This window comes from Rhinoderma darwinii, unplaced genomic scaffold (genome assembly GCF_050947455.1).
Source record: "Rhinoderma darwinii isolate aRhiDar2 unplaced genomic scaffold, aRhiDar2.hap1 Scaffold_1586, whole genome shotgun sequence".
NCBI classification, from domain to species: domain Eukaryota; kingdom Metazoa; phylum Chordata; class Amphibia; order Anura; family Rhinodermatidae; genus Rhinoderma; species Rhinoderma darwinii.
This window is the reverse complement of record NW_027461989.1, coordinates 70,703-88,280: the sequence shown is the minus strand read 5'-3', so window position 1 is coordinate 88,280 and position 17,578 is coordinate 70,703. Positions and strand designations below refer to the sequence as shown.

General features: G+C 47.8%; 1 protein-coding gene across 4 annotated transcripts in view; it reads left to right on the top strand.

Annotated features, from left to right (window-relative positions):
- The window catches only part of LRRC4B (leucine rich repeat containing 4B), a 152,976-nt gene that overhangs the window by 69,554 nt on the left and 65,844 nt on the right, over window positions 1-17,578 (top strand). For 2 of the 4 annotated variants that reach the window (XM_075848048.1, XM_075848049.1), the window contains exon 1: window positions 10,178-11,295. The exons of the other annotated variants lie outside the window; for them this stretch is intronic. The gene's annotated coding sequence lies outside the window, so the exon portion shown is untranslated. Of the gene's footprint in view, window positions 1-10,177; window positions 11,296-17,578 lie in introns of those variants that run through there. 4 annotated transcript variants of the gene reach the window in all.

Genomic DNA, 17,578 nt, shown 5'->3' with positions numbered 1-17,578 from the left:
TCCAACCTCAACTACTCCAACCTCCCCTGCTCTGCCACCATTATCCTCCAACCTCCCCTGCTCAGCCACCACTACCCTCCAACCTCAACTACTCCAACCTCCCCTGCTCAGCCACCACTACCCTCCAACCTCTACTAATCCAACCTTCCCTGCTCAGCCACCACTACCCTACAACCTCCCCTGCTCAGCCACCACTGCCCTCCAACCTCCCCTGCTCAGCCACCACTACCCTCCAACCTCCCCTGCTCAGCCACCACTACCCTCCAACCTCCCCTGCTCAGCCACCACTACCCTCCAACCTCAACTACTCCAACCTCCCCTGCTCAGCTACCACTACCCTCCAACCTCTACTACTCAAACCTCCCCTGCTCAGCCACCACTACCCTCCAACCTCAACTACTCCAACTTCCCCTGCTCAGCCACCACTACCCTCCAACCTCTACTAATCCAACCTCCCCTGCTCAGCCACCACTACCCTACAACCTCCCCTGCTCAGCCACCACTACCTTCCAACCTCCCCCGCTCAGCTACCACTACCCTCCAACCTCTACTACTCCAACCTCCCCTGCTCAGCTACCACTACCCTCCAAACTCTACTACTACAACCTCCCCTGCTCAGCTACCACTACCCTCCAACCTCTACTACTCCAACCTCCCCTGCTCAGCTACCACTACCCTCCATCCTCTACTACTCCAACCTCCCCTGCTCAGCTACCACTACCCTACCACCTTTACTATTCCTACCTCCCCTCCTCAGGTACCACTACCCTACGATCTCAACTACTCCAACTTCCCCTGCTCAGCCACCACTACCCTCCAACCTCTACTAATCCAACCTCCCCTGCTCAGCCACCACTACCCTCCAACCTCCCCTGCTCAGCCACCACTACCCTCCAACCTCAACTACTCCAACCTCCCCTGCTCAGCTACCACTACCCTCCAACCTCTACTACTCCAACCTCCCCTGCTCAGCCACCACTACCCTCCAACCTCAACTACTCCAACTTCCCCTGCTCAGCCACCACTACCCTCCAACCTCTACTAATCCAACCTCCCCTGCTCAGCCACCACTACCCTACAACCTCCCCTGCTCAGCCACCACTACCTTCCAACCTCCCCCGCTCAGCTACCACTACCCTCCAACCTCTACTACTCCAACCTCCCCTGCTCAGCTACCACTACCCTCCAACCTCTACTACTCCAACCTCCCCTGCTCAGCTACCACTACCCTACCACCTTTACTATTCCTACCTCCCCTCCTCAGCTACCACTACCCTCCAATCTCAACTACTCCAACTTCCCCTGCTCAGCCACCACTACCCTCCAACCTCTACTAATCCAACCTCCCCTGCTCAGCCACCACTACCCTACAACCTCCCCTGCTCAGCCACCACTACCTTCCAACCTCCCTTGCTCAGCCACCACTACCCTCCAACCTCTACTACTGCAACCTCCCCTGCTCAGCTACCACTACCCTCCAATCTCTACTACTACAACCTCCCCTGCTCAGCTACCACTACCCTCCAACCTCTACTACTCCAACCTCCCCTGCTCAGCTACCACTACCCTACAACCTCTACTACTCCAACCTCCCCTGCTCAGCTACCACTACCCTACCACCTTTACTATTCCTACCTCCCCTCCTCAGCTACCACTACCCTCCAATCTCAACTACTCAAACCTCCCCTGCTCAGCTACCACTACCCTCCAACCTCTACTACTCCAACCTCCCCTGCTCAGCCACCACTACCCTCTAACCTCAACTACTCCAACTTCCCCTGCTCAGCCACCACTACCCTCCAACCTCTACTAATCCAACCTCCCCTGCTCAGCCTCCACTACCCTACAACCTCCCCTGCTCAGCCACCACTACCCTCCAACCTCCCCTGCTCAGCCACCACTACCCTCCAACCTCTACTATTACAACCTCCCCTGCTCAGCCACCACTACCCTTAACCACTAGTACCCCAACCTCCACTGCTCAGACACCACTACCCTCCAACCTCTACTACTACAACCTCCCCTGCTCATCTACCACTACCCTCCAACCTCCCCTGCTCAGCTACCACTACCCTCCAACCTCTACTACTCCAACCTCCCCTGCTCAGCTACCACTACTCTACAACCTCTACTACTCCGACCTCCCCTGCTCAGCCACCACTACCCTCCAACCTCTACTACTCCAACCTCCCCTGCTCAGCAACCACTACCATCCAACCTCTACTAGTCCAACCTCCCCTGCTCAGCTACCACTACCCTCCAACCTCTACTACTACAACCTCCCCTGCTCAGCTACCACTACCCTCCAACCTCTACTACTCCAACCTCCCCTGCTCAGCTACCACTACCCTACCACCTTTACTTTTCCAACCTCCCCTCCTCAGCTACCACTACCTTACAACCTCTACTATTCCAACCTCCCTTGCTCAGCTACCACTACCCTCCAACCTCTACTACTCCAACCTCCCCTGCTCAGCTACCACTACCCTCCAACCTCTTCTACTCCAACCTACCCTGCTCAGCTACCACTACCCTCCAACCTCTACTACTCCAACCTCCCCTGCTCAGCTACCACTACCCTACCACCTTTACTATTCCTACCTCCCCTCCTCAGGTACCACTACCCTACGATCTCAACTACTCCAACTTCCCCTGCTCAGCCACCACTACCCTCCAACCTCTACTAATCCAACCTCCCCTGCTCAGCCACCACTACCCTCCAACCTCCCCTGCTCAGCCACCACTACCCTCCAACCTCAACTACTCCAACCTCCCCTGCTCAGCTACCACTACCCTCCAACCTCTACTACTCCAACCTCCCCTGCTCAGCCACCACTACCCTCCAACCTCAACTACTCCAACTTCCCCTGCTCAGCCACCACTACCCTCCAACCTCTACTAATCCAACCTCCCCTGCTCAGCCACCACTACCCTACAACCTCCCCTGCTCAGCCACCACTACCTTCCAACCTCCCCCGCTCAGCTACCACTACCCTCCAACCTCTACTACTCCAACCTCCCCTGCTCAGCTACCACTACCCTCCAAACTCTACTACTACAACCTCCCCTGCTCAGCTACCACTACCCTCCAACCTCTACTACTCCAACCTCCCCTGCTCAGCTACCACTACCCTCCAACCTCTACTACTCCAACCTCCCCTGCTCAGCTACCACTACCCTACCACCTTTACTATTCCTACCTCCCCTCCTCAGCTACCACTACCCTCCAATCTCAACTACTCCAACTTCCCCTGCTCAGCCACCACTACCCTCCAACCTCTACTAATCCAACCTCCCCTGCTCAGCCACCACTACCCTACAACCTCCCCTGCTCAGCCACCACTACCTTCCAACCTCCCTTGCTCAGCCACCACTACCCTCCAACCTCTACTACTCCAACCTCCCCTGCTCAGCTACCACTACCCTCCAATCTCTACTACTACAACCTCCCCTGCTCAGCTACCACTACCCTCCAACCTCTACTACTCCAACCTCCCCTGCTCAGCTACCACTACCCTACAACCTCTACTACTCCAACCTCCCCTGCTCAGCTACCACTACCCTACCACCTTTACTATTCCTACCTCCCCTCCTCAGCTACCACTACCCTCCAATCTCAGCTACTCAAACCTCCCCTGCTCAGCTACCACTACCCTCCAACCTCTACTACTCCAACCTCCCCTGCTCAGCCACCACTACCCTCTAACCTCAGCTACTCCAACTTCCCCTGCTCAGCCACCACTACCCTCCAACCTCTACTACTCCAACCTCCCCTGCTCAGCCTCCACTACCCTACAACCTCCCCTGCTCAGCCACCACTACCCTCCAACCTCCCCTGCTCAGCCACCACTACCCTCCAACCTCTACTATTACAACCTCCCCTGCTCAGCCACCACTACCCTTAACCACTAGTACCCCAACCTCCACTGCTCAGACACCACTACCCTCCAACCTCTACTACTACAACCTCCCCTGCTCATCTACCACTACCCTCCAACCTCCCCTGCTCAGCTACCACTACCCTCCAACCTCTACTACTCCAACCTCCCCTGCTCAGCTACCACTACTCTACAACCTCTACTACTCCGACCTCCCCTGCTCAGCCACCACTACCCTCCAACCTCTACTACTCCAACCTCCCCTGCTCAGCAACCACTACCATCCAACCTCTACTAGTCCAACCTCCCCTGCTCAGCTACCACTACCCTCCAACCTCTACTACTACAACCTCCCCTGCTCAGCTACCACTACCCTCCAACCTCTACTACTCCAACCTCCCCTGCTCAGCTACCACTACCCTACCACCTTTACTATTCCAACCTCCCCTCCTCAGCTACCACTACCTTACAACCTCTACTATTCCAACCTCCCTTGCTCAGCTACCACTACCCTCCAACCTCTACTACTCCAACCTCCCCTGCTCAGCTACCACTACCCTCCAACCTCTTCTACTCCAACCTACCCTGCTCAGCTACCACTACCCTCCAACCTCTACTACTCCAACCTCCCCTGCTCAGCTACCACTACCCTACCACCTCTACTATTCCAACCTCCCCTGCTCAGCTACCACTACCCTACCACCTCTACTACTCCAACCTCCCCTGCTCAGCTACCACTGCCATACAACCTCTGCTATTCCAACACTCCCTGCTCAGCTACCACTACCCTCCAACCTCCCCTGCCCAGCTACCACTACCCTACAACCTCTACTACTCCAACCTCCCCTTCTCGGCTACCACTACCCTACAACAGCTACTATTCCATTCTTCCCATATTAATCTACTGCTACCCTACAATCTCTGCTATTTTATCCTACCCTGCTCAGTTACGCTACAACCTCTGCTGTTCCAAAGTGTCCTGCTCATCTAATGCTACTCTGCAAACTTTGTTACATCCTGGCCTGCTCAGCTACCACTACCATCTCTGCTGTTCCATCCATCCCTGCTCAGCTAATGCTACCCTACAACATTCTCTGTCCCATCATCCTCAGCTCATCATCTGCAACCCTGCAAAATCTGCTGTTCCATCCACCTCTGTTAAGCAACTGCTACTGTCACGACTCTTGGGAATCTGGACCCACTGGGCCTCTCCGCCATAACGGAGTAGCAGCTGGCTAAATATATGTCAGTAACAGTCACTCGGACGAGAGCATCCAGATAGCTAGTTTGTGCTGGTTTATCGGAAGCTGGCTTGTGCCGGATAATCGGAAGCTGGCTTGTGCTGGATTATCGGACTGATACTGAAGTCATCACAGACGATGGACTTGACACGGACACCGGACACGGATACTGAAATCGTCATGGTCTCCCGTCGCATCACCAGTGGCAGAGGTCCCGTCATGGACGCCAGTGGCAGAGTGCGACGTTTCGGTCTAAGTGACCTTCATCAGGCACTGAGCCGTGCTGGAAAACTGCATAGACGAGCGCTAGTGGTGCTGATAGCGGCTGGCCGCTGTATAATTGCCGCTGTATTCAGCCGCAATCAGCACCACTAGCGCTCGTCTATGCAGTTTTCCAGCACGGCTCAGTGCCTGATGAAGGTCACTTAGACCGAAACATCGCACTCTGCCACTCGCATTAAAAACAAAAACAAAATAAAAATACCTTTGTTTCAAAATTGGTGTGTCAGATACTCTTTTATATTTACAACATCTTTAGTTTGACCTCCACTGCTCGGCAACCCTACATCTCTGCTGTTCCATATTCCCCTGCTCTGCTACTGCTACCCTACAACCTCTGCTGTTCTATCCTGCCCAGCCCAGCCACAACTACCCTACAACTTCTGCTGTTCCATCGTCCCCTGCTCAGCTACTGCTACCCTGCAACCACTGTGGTTCACTTCACTTCACCTCTGCTCAGCTACTGCTACCCTACAACCTTTTCTGTTGCTTCCTCCCCTGCTCAACTACTGCTATTCTGCAACCTCTGCTGCTCCGTCCACCCTGCTCAGCTACCGTTATTCTACAACCTCTGCTGCTCCATCCTCCCTGCTCAGCTACCGTTACTCTACAACCTCTGCTGCTCCATCCTCCCTGCTCAGCTACCGTTACTCTACAACCTCTGCTGCTCCATCCTCCCTGCTCAGCTACCACTACTGTACAACCTCTGCTGCTCCATCCACCCTGCTCAGCTACCGTTACTCTACAACCTCTGCTGCTCCATCCTCCCTGCTCAGCTACCGTTACTCTACAACCTCTGCTGCTCCATCCTCCCTGCTCAGCTACCACTACCCTACAACCTCTACTACTCCATCCTCCCTGCTCCGCTACCGTTACTCTACAACCTCTGCTGCTCCATCCTCCCCTGCTCAGCTACCGTTACTCTACAACCTCTGCTGCTCCATCCTCCCCTGCTCAGCTACCACTACCGTACAACCTCTACTACTCCATCCTCCCCTGCTCAGCTACCACTACCCTCCAACCTCTACTACTCCAACCTCTCCTGCTCAGCTACCACTAAACTACAACCTCTACTACTCCAACCTCTCCTGCTCAGCTACCACTACCCTACAACCTCTACTACTCCATCCTCCCTGCTCAGCTACCGTTACTCTACAACCTCTGCTGCTCCATCCTCCCCTGCTCAGCTACCACTACCCTCCAACCTCTACTACTCCAACCTCCCCTGCTCAGCTACCACTACTGTACAACCTCTGCTGCTCCATCCACCCTGCTCAGCTACCACTACGCTACAACCTCTACTACTCCAACCTCTCCTGCTCAGCTACCGTTACTCTACAACCTCTGCTGCTCCATCCACCCTGCTCAGCTACCACTACCGTACAACCTCTACTACTCCAACCTCCCCTGCTCAGCTACCACTACCGTACAACCTCTGCTGCTCCATCCACCCTGCTCAGCTACCACTACCCTACAACCTCTACTACTCCATCCTCCCTGCTCAGCTACCGTTACTCTACAACCTCTGCTGCTCCATCCTCCCCTGCTCAGCTACCCTACCATTTCAGCTATTCAGCTCAGCTACCACTAACCTACGACATTGGCTGTCCCATCGTCCTCTTCTCAGCTACTGCTACTACAAACCTCTGCTCAGCTGCTTCTACCCTACAAACAATGCTGCTCTATCCTCCCCTGCTCAGCTATTGATACCTTACAACCTCTGTTGTACCATTCTCCCCTGCTCAGCGACTGCTAATCTGCAACCTCCGCTGCTTTATCCTCCCCTGCTCAGTTACTGCTACCCTACAATATTTGCTGCTCCACCCTCCCCGCTCAGCTACCGCTACTCTACAACTGCTGTTCCATCCTAAGCTGTGCAGATACTGCTACCTTACAACCTCTTCTGCTAAAAAAGCAAAAATTATGCATATAAAAATTCAAAGAATAGAAACCTGCATTGATCACGGAAAAAATAGAAAAAAATTAAGTAGCTAGCTCAACAAATAAAAACATAATAGCCGTTAAACGAATGCATTCCAAAAGTGGCTATATGGTGCCTGGTCCTGAACCGGTTAAAAGAGCAAACCTGTCACCGCAGATTTCCGCAATGTCATAACCGTAACCCCAAGATCAACTTCATGTACACCGATCAAAAGCCTTCACGATGCTCTCGATATCCAAATTCATCAGCATGGACTGGCCTGACCACGTATTTTCATATAGTTTAATATTGATATTGAGCAGTGATATAGAACAGACATTTTTGCAATATATCTTGTCCGGGCTTTGGGACATTGTTAGGCATTGGAGAGCCTATTGCACATGAATTTGCCACTAGGAGCAAACTCCTTAACGCTGACTGGCAAAACCATCCAGGCCGGGTGCCTTGTTGTTCATTAAGCCTCTTATAGTAGATTTGGAAGTTGCTCCAAGGGGACCGTGGCCCCCACTTACTGGGCCCTTGTGCAACGCTTGTATCATGCTTCTGAGGGACTCTGTGTGCATCAATATGTGTGTTTTGTCTGGGATAAGAATATGGCTATCCAGTCTTTCATAAAGACCGAGTCCGTGTGTAACGAGTAATAAACTGATGACCGTACGCGCTGCACGTGGTTGTATTGACTTAGGAGTAAAGGGAACATATGAATAGTGTTTCTCCAATTATTTCCTTCTCTGGGTCCTGACTCCTGTTTGTCTTTTGTTGCTGGAAATAGCGGCGCTGTTCACCGGTGCAGACACCCAGTGACATCGGGCACTATCAGAGCGGACTTGGGGTGACTGTAATTGGAACCGATGGTTTTAGACTATGGCCAGTTTGAAACAAGTTTAAAAAAAAAAAAAAAACATATGGGTGTACTTAATAATTGTAGGGTCATAATATAAAACTGTATGATCTAGACCTGACCTTATTCTTCGTATTATTATTATTTTATTTTTTTATTACATCTTTATATTATTAGAAAGTTAGATATGAGAGAGAAATGTGAGATAGATATGAGAATTGTAGATAGATAGAAAGATATGAGATAGATATGAGATAGATAGATAGATAGATAGATAGATAGATAGATAGATAGATAGATAGATAGATAGATAGATAGATAGATAGATAGATAGATATAAGATAGATAGATAGATAGATAGATAGATAGATAGATAGATAGATAGATAGATAGATAGATAGATAGGAGATAGATAGATAGGAGATAGATAGATAGATAGATAGATAGATAGATAGATAGATAGATAGATAGATAGATAGATAGATAGATAGATAGATAGATAGATAGATAGATAGATATGAGATAGATAGATAGATAGATAGATAGATAGATAGATAGATAGATAGATAGATAGATAGATATTAGATGGGGACATCTTCTGCACAGTGGGGTGAGGCCGCCTTGTCCACGTTTTTGTGGGGAGCACTGGATTGCAGCAGGTTCCTGAGGAGTGGACGTTTCCGTGCTTTGATGGGTTTGTAGCACCGATGGGTAGAATTTGGACTTGGACACACTGCAGATATATAATAATAGTCACAGCTTTATCATGTAACAGGCCCCTCCATACCGGACTGCACGTGGTGCACCTGGTGTCTTCATGGTGGGCGCTGGGGCTCAGTCCTTCGCTGGTGTCTTCATGGTGGACGCTGGGGCTCAGTACTTCGCTGGTGTCTTCATGGTGGGCGCTGGGGCTCAGTCCTTCTCTGGTGTCTTCATGGTGGGCGCTGCGGCTCATTACTTCACTGGTGTCTTCATGGTGGGCGCTGGGGCTCAGTACTTCGCTGGTGTCTTCATGGTGGGCGCTGGGGCTCAGTACTTCGCTGGTGTCTTCATGGTGGGTATTGAGGTTCAGTCCTTTGCTGGTGTCTTCATGGTGGGTGCTGGGGCTCAGTCCTTCGCTGGTGTGTTCAGGGTGGGCGCTGAGGCTCAGTCCTTCGCTGGTGTCTTCATGGTGGGTGCTGGGGCTCAGTCCTTCGCTGGTGTGTTCAGGGTGGGCGCTGGGGCTCAGTCCTTCGCTGGTGTGTTCAGGGTGGGCGCTGGGGTTCAGTCCTTCGCTGGTGTCTTCATGGTGGGTGCTGGGGCTCAGTCCTTCTCTGGTGTCTTCATGGTGGGTGCTGGGGCTCAGTCCTTCGCTGGTGTCTTCATGGTGGGCGCTGAGGCTCAGTCCTTCGCTGGTGTCTTCATGGTTGGTGCTGGGGCTCAGTCCTTCGCTGGTGTGTTCAGGGTGGACGCTGGGGCTCAGTCCTTCGCTGGTGTCTTCATGGTGGGTGCTGGAGTTCAGTCCTTTGCTGGTGTCTTCATGGTGGGCGCTGGGGCTCAGTCCTTCTCTGGTGTCTTCATGGTGGGTGCTGGAGTTCAGTTCTTTGCTGGTGTCTTCATGGTGGGCGCTGGGGCTCAGTCCTTCACCGGTGTGTTGCTATTTCGGGTCTAGTCATTGACTTTCCTTCCGTCCTTCGTGTTATGACTGTAGGATTCCCTCCAATGTTTATTTCTAGAATGACAGAATTTCTTGCAGAGTGTAAATCTTCACATCCCATTCTCCTGGACCCTGTGATGGGGGCACTTTATACGGCTGTTATTTCAGGGTTCATTCAGTCTTGTACCTTTTTGATGTAACTATTATATGAAGCGGCTTCATTTTGTCTTTGCGTCATCATCGGTATATTCCATGTCCACCGCTTCTCCTCGTCTTCTCCCTCTTTCCATGTATAGATCTCCCACTAAACATGTCATCTCTTCAGCCTCCGCCTCCCTAGAAGGAGGGACAAGGTCTGGACCACGGAGAGGGATCTGATCCCTTTTCTCTTGCAGCCAGTTCTGCACCTCATCTTTGTGAATCGTAATGTGTAACGGCCAATCAGAATTCTGGCTGCTGGAAACGGCTCATTAGATAATTGGATTTAATTTGTTCACTGAAGTGCACGGAAGGAGCAGAAAAAATGAGGAAAAAATGAAGGTGATTTCTCTGCACGTCTGAGGGTTGGGTGGCGCTTTATGGTCTCCGGGGCCTTTTCTTAAACATATGGGGGTATCCTGCGGATAAATAGACATCAGACTGACTCGTCCGGACTGGAAGGGGCTTTGAGGAGGAGATTGGAGGATTACTTCTACTGTGGCGGGGGCAGCAGGCATCTTCTATTCATTTTCTACTAAGCAAATCTGGGTGGGGGGTGCGGGGCTGGGAAAGATGTTCTTCTCCAACAAGATGGAATCCTAGTGCAGCTGCACAGACAACGGCTCCGAGAAAAACAGGAGGACGGACGGAGGGGAGAAGGACGGAGGGGAGAAGGACGGAGGGGAGAAGGATGGAGGGGAAGGTTCCCTGCACTGCTGTGTGACTAGAAACCATAATTACATCACAAAGGAGAAATTATTTCACTTGGAAAACAGAGCGGCCGGGGGGGGGGCTGGAAGCTTCATCTACACAGTGACTGTGAGTCCAGAGTGGGGGGAGAATCGCCTGCAGGGTGGCAGGAGAACAGACCCATCCACCACAAGTCACACGTTCTCCTCGCCTTGTGAGCCCGGTCATCGGCAGCTTCGGGATGCAGCACATGGGACGTCTTCTTACCCGGAGTCTATACACCTCTAGACGGGTGCAGAGATCAGCGGCAGCCGTGGGCCCTGCAGCTGCTAACCAGACATTTGTTCTTCTCATTTGCAGCATTTTTTCCTCTCACTTTCCTCTGGACTGAGGAATTCAGGACAAGACGCAGATTTGCTCGTCCACATTCATCCTCAGTCAGAGCCTTTTTTACCGAATTCTATTTTATTATTACCTGGAGGCGAAGGGGGAGCTTTGGTCGTGATTAAATCCCCTCAGAGATGCAGGAGGGAGGAGGAGGAGGAGGCGAGAGGAGCATTTCAGAGGATGTGAGCCAGACCTGGAGATGGGTGAGTGGTAACCATAGAAATGGTTCCAGTGGAGAGAACAGACAAGGGGGCGATGGAGACAAGTTTATAGTCATTGCTCTAATTCTGCTGCATTCTCTCCGGTGCTCTACAGCCTGTATTATACATGATCATGGTGGCAATAATATTCATCATATTCCTCACACCACACACAGTCCAGGGCTCGTGCAGCCATATTGACAAGTCACTCATTGTTCCCTTCAACAAATCATCTCCCCTTCCTGCATTACATGCACCTCATCATTACGAGAAGACCAGTGCATTCCGCATTACATGCACCTCATCATTACTAGACCAGTGTATTCCGCATTACATGCACCTCATCATTACTAGACCAGTGTATTCCGCATTACATGCACCTCATCATTACTAGACCAGTGTATTCTGCATTACATGCACCTCATCATTACTAGACCAGTGTATTCTGCATTACATGCACCTCGTCATTACTAGACCAGTGTATTCTGCATTACATGCACCTCATCATTACTAGACCAGTGTATTCTGTATTACATGCACCTCATCATTACTAGACCAGTGTATTCTGCATTACATGCACCTCATCATTACTAGACCAGTGTATTCTGCATTACATGCACCTCATCATTACTAGACCAGTGCATTCTGCATTACATGCACCTCATCATTACTATACCAGTGTATTCTGCATTACATGCACCTCATCATTACTATACCAGTGTATTCTGTATTACATGCACCTCATCATTACGAGAAGACCAGTGCATTCCGCATTACATGCACCTCATCATTACTAGACCAGTGTATTCCGCATTACATGCACCTCATCATTACTAGACCAGTGTATTCTGCATTACATGCACCTCATCATTACGAGAAGACCAGTGCATTCCGCATTACATGCACCTCATCATTACTAGACCAGTGTATTCCGCATTACATGCACCTCATCATTACTAGACCAGTGTATTCCGCATTACATGCACCTCATCATTACTAGACCAGTGTATTCTGCATTACATGCACCTCATCATTACTAGACCAGTGTATTCTGCATTACATGCACCTCGTCATTACTAGACCAGTGTATTCTGCATTACATGCACCTCATCATTACTAGACCAGTGTATTCTGCATTACATGCACCTCATCATTACTAGACCAGTGTATTCTGCATTACATGCACCTCATCATTACTATACCAGTGTATTCTGCATTACATGCACCTCATCATTACTAGACCAGTGTATTCTGTATTACATGCACCTCATCATTACTAGACCAGTGTATTCTGCATTACATGCACCTCATCATTACTAGACCAGTGTATTCTGCATTACATGCACCTCATCATTACTAGACCAGTGCATTCTGCATTACATGCACCTCATCATTACTATACCAGTGTATTCTGCATTACATGCACCTCATCATTACTATACCAGTGTATTCTGTATTACATGCACCTCATCATTACTAGACCAGTGTATTCTGTATTACATGCACCTCATCATTACTAGACCAGTGCATTCTGCATTACATGCACCTCATCATTACTAGACCAGTGTATTCTGCATTACATGCACCTCATCATTACTAGACCAGTGCATTCTGCATTACATGCACCTCATCATTACTAGACCAGTGTATTCTGCATTACATGCACCTCATCATTACTAGACCAGTGCATTCTGCATTACATGCACCTCATCATTACTATACCAGTGTATTCTGCATTACATGCACCTCATCATTACTAGACCAGTGTACTCTGCATTACATGCACCTCATCATTACTAGACCAGTGTATTCTGCATTACAGGCATCTCATCATTACTATACCAGTGTATTCTGCATTACATGCACCTCATCGTTACTAGACCAGTGTATTCTGCATTACATGCACCTCATCATTACTAGACCAGTGTATTCTGTATTACATGCACCTCATCATTACTAGACCAGTGCATTCTGCATTACATGCACCTCATCATTACTAGACCAGTGTATTCTGCATTACATGCACCTCATCATTACTAGACCAGTGTATTCTGTATTACATGCACCTCATCATTACTAGACCAGTGTATTCTGCATTACATGCACCTCATCATTACTAGACCAGTGTATTCTGCATTACATGCACCTCATCATTACTAGACCAGTGTATTCTGTATTACATGCACCTCATCATTACTAGACCAGTGTATTCTGTATTACATATACCTCATCATTACTAGACCAGTGTATTCTGCATTACATGCACCTCATCATTACTATACCAGTGTATTCTGCATTACATGCACCTCATCATTACTAGACCAGTGCATTCTGCATTACATGCACCTCATCATTACTAGACCAGTGCATTCTGCATTACATGCACCTCATCATTACTAGACCAGTGTATTCTGCATTACATGCACCTCATCATTACTAGACCAGTGCATTCTGCATTACATGCACCTCATCATTACTATACCAGTGTATTCTGCATTACATGCACCTCATCATTACTAGACCAGTGTACTCTGCATTACATGCACCTCATCATTACTAGACCAGTGTATTCTGCATTACATGCACCTCATCATTACTATACCAGTGTATTCTGCATTACATGCACCTCATCATTACTAGACCAGTGTATTCTGCATTACATGCACCTCATCATTACTAGACCAGTGTATTCTGTATTACATGCACCTCATCATTACTAGACCAGTGCATTCTGCATTACATGCACCTCATCATTACTATACCAGTGTATTCTGCATTACATGCACCTCATCATTACTAGACCAGTGTATTCTGTATTACATGCACCTCATCATTACTAGACCAGTGTATTCTGCATTACATGCACCTCATCATTACTAGACCAGTGTATTCTGCATTACATGCACCTCATCATTACTAGACCAGTGTATTCTGCATTACAGGCATCTCATCATTACTATACCAGTGTATTCTGCATTACATGCACCTCATCGTTACTAGACCAGTGTATTCTGCATTACATGCACCTCATCATTACTAGACCAGTGTATTCTGTATTACATGCACCTCATCATTACTAGACCAGTGCATTCTGCATTACATGCACCTCATCATTACTAGACCAGTGTATTCTGCATTACATGCACCTCATCATTACTAGACCAGTGTATTCTGTATTACATGCACCTCATCATTACTAGACCAGTGTATTCTGCATTACATGCACCTCATCATTACTAGACCAGTGTATTCTGCATTACATGCACCTCATCATTACTAGACCAGTGTATTCTGTATTACATGCACCTCATCATTACTAGACCAGTGTATTCTGTATTACATATACCTCATCATTACTAGACCAGTGTATTCTGCATTACATGCACCTCATCATTACTAGACCAGTGTATTCTGCATTACATGCACCTCATCATTACTAGACCAGTGTATTCTGCATTACATGCACCTCATCATTACTAGACCAGTGTATTCTGTATTACATGCACCTCATCATTACTAGACCAGTGTATTCTGCATTACATGTACCTCATCATTACTAGACCAGTGTATTCTGTATTACATGCACCTCATCATTACTAGACCAGTGTATTCTGCATTACATATACCTCATCATTACTAGACCAGTGTATTCTGCATTACATGCACCTCATCATTACTAGACCAGTGTATTCTGCATTACATGCACCTCATCATTACTAGACCAGTGCATTCTGCATTACATGCACCTCATCATTACTAGACCAGTGTATTCTGCATTACATGCACCTCATCATTACTAGACCAGTGTATTCTGCATTACATGCACCTCATCATTACTAGACCAGTGTATTCTGCATTACATGCACCTCATCATTACTAGACCAGTGTATTCTGCATTACATGCACCTCATCATTACTAGACCAGTGTATTCTGCATTACATGCACCTCATCATTACTAGACCAGTGCATTCTGCATTACATGCACCTCATCATTACTATACCAGTGTATTCCGCATTACATGCACCTCATCATTACTAGACCAGTGTATTCTGCATTACATGCACCTCATCATTACTAGACCAGTGTATTCTGCATTACATGCACCTCATCATTACTAGACCAGTGCATTCTGCATTACATGCACCTCATCATTACTAGACCAGTGTATTCTGCATTACATGCACCTCATCATTACTAGACCAGTGCATTCTGTATTACATGCACCTCATCATTACTATACAAGTGTATTCCGCATTACATGCACCTCATCATTACTAGACCAGTGTATTCTGCATTACATGCACCTCATCATTACTAGACCAGTGTATTCTGCATTACATGCACCTCATCATTACTAGACCAGTGTATTCTGCATTACATGCACCTCATCATTACTAGACCAGTGTATTCTGTATTACATGCACCTCATCATTACTAGACCAGTGTATTCTGTATTACATATACCTCATCATTACTAGACCAGTGTATTCTGCATTACATGCACCTCATCATTACTATACCAGTGTATTCTGCATTACATGCACCTCATCATTACTAGACCAGTGCATTCTGCATTACATGCACCTCATCATTACTAGACCAGTGTATTCCGCATTACATGCACCTCATCATTACTAGACCAGTGTATTCTGCATTACATGCACCTCATCATTACTAGACCAGTGTATTCTGCATTACATGCACCTCATCATTACTAGACCAGTGTATTCTGCATTACATGCACCTCATCATTACTAGACCAGTGTATTCTGCATTACATGCACCTCATCATTACTAGACCAGTGCATTCTGCATTACATGCACCTCATCATTACTAGACCAGTGTATTCCGCATTACATGCACCTCATCATTACTAGACCAGTGCATTCTGCATTACATGCACCTCATCATTACTATACCAGTGTATTCCGCATTACATGCACCTCATCATTACTAGACCAGTGTATTCTGCATTACATGCACCTCATCATTACTAGACCAGTGTATTCTGCATTACATGCACCTCATCATTACTAGACCAGTGCATTCTGCATTACATGCACCTCATCATTACTAGACCAGTGTATTCTGCATTACATGCACCTCATCATTACTAGACCAGTGTATTCTGCATTACATGCACCTCATCATTACTATACAAGTGTATTCTGCATTACATATACCTCATCATTACTAGACCAGTGTATTCTGCATTACATGCACCTCATCATTACTAGACCAGTGCATTCTGCATTACATGCACCTCATCATTACTATACCAGTGTATTCTGCATTACATGCACCTCATCATTACTAGACCAGTGTATTCTGTATTACATGCACCTCATCATTACTAGACCAGTGTATTCTGTATTACATATACCTCATCATTACTAGACCAGTGTATTCTGCATTACATGCACCTCATCATTACTAGACCAGTGTATTCTGCATTACATGCACCTCATCATTACTAGACCAGTGTATTCTGCATTACATGCACCTCATCATTACTAGACCAGTGTATTCTGCATTACATGCACGTCATCATTACTAGACCAGTGCATTCTGCATTACATGCACCTCATCATTACTAGACCAGTGTATTCTGCATTACATGCACGTCATCATTACTAGACCAGTGTATTCTGCATTACATGCACCTCATCATTACTAGACCAGTGTATTCCGCATTACATGCACCTCATCATTACTAGACCAGTGTATTCTGCATTACATGCACCTCATCATTACTAGACCAGTGTATTCTGCATTACATGCACCTCATCATTACTAGACCAGTGTATTCTGCATTACATGCACCTCATCATTACTAGACCAGTGTATTCTGTATTACATGCACCTCATCATTACTATACCAGTGCATTCTGCATTACATGCACCTCATCATTACTATACCAGTGTATTCCGCATTACATGCACCTCATCATTACTAGACCAGTGTATTCTGCATTACATGCACCTCATCATTACTAGACCAGTGTATTCTGCATTACATGCACCTCATCATTACTAGACCAGTGTATTCCGCATTACATGCACCTCATCATTACTAGACCAGTGTATTCTGCATTACATGCACCTCATCATTACTAGACCAGTGTATTCTGTATTACATGCACCTCATCATTACTATACCAGTGTATTCCGCATTACATGCACCTCGTCATTACTAGGCCAGTGCATTCCGCATTACATGTACCTCTTCATTACTAGACCAGTGTATTCTGCATTACATGCACCTCATCATTACTAGACCAGT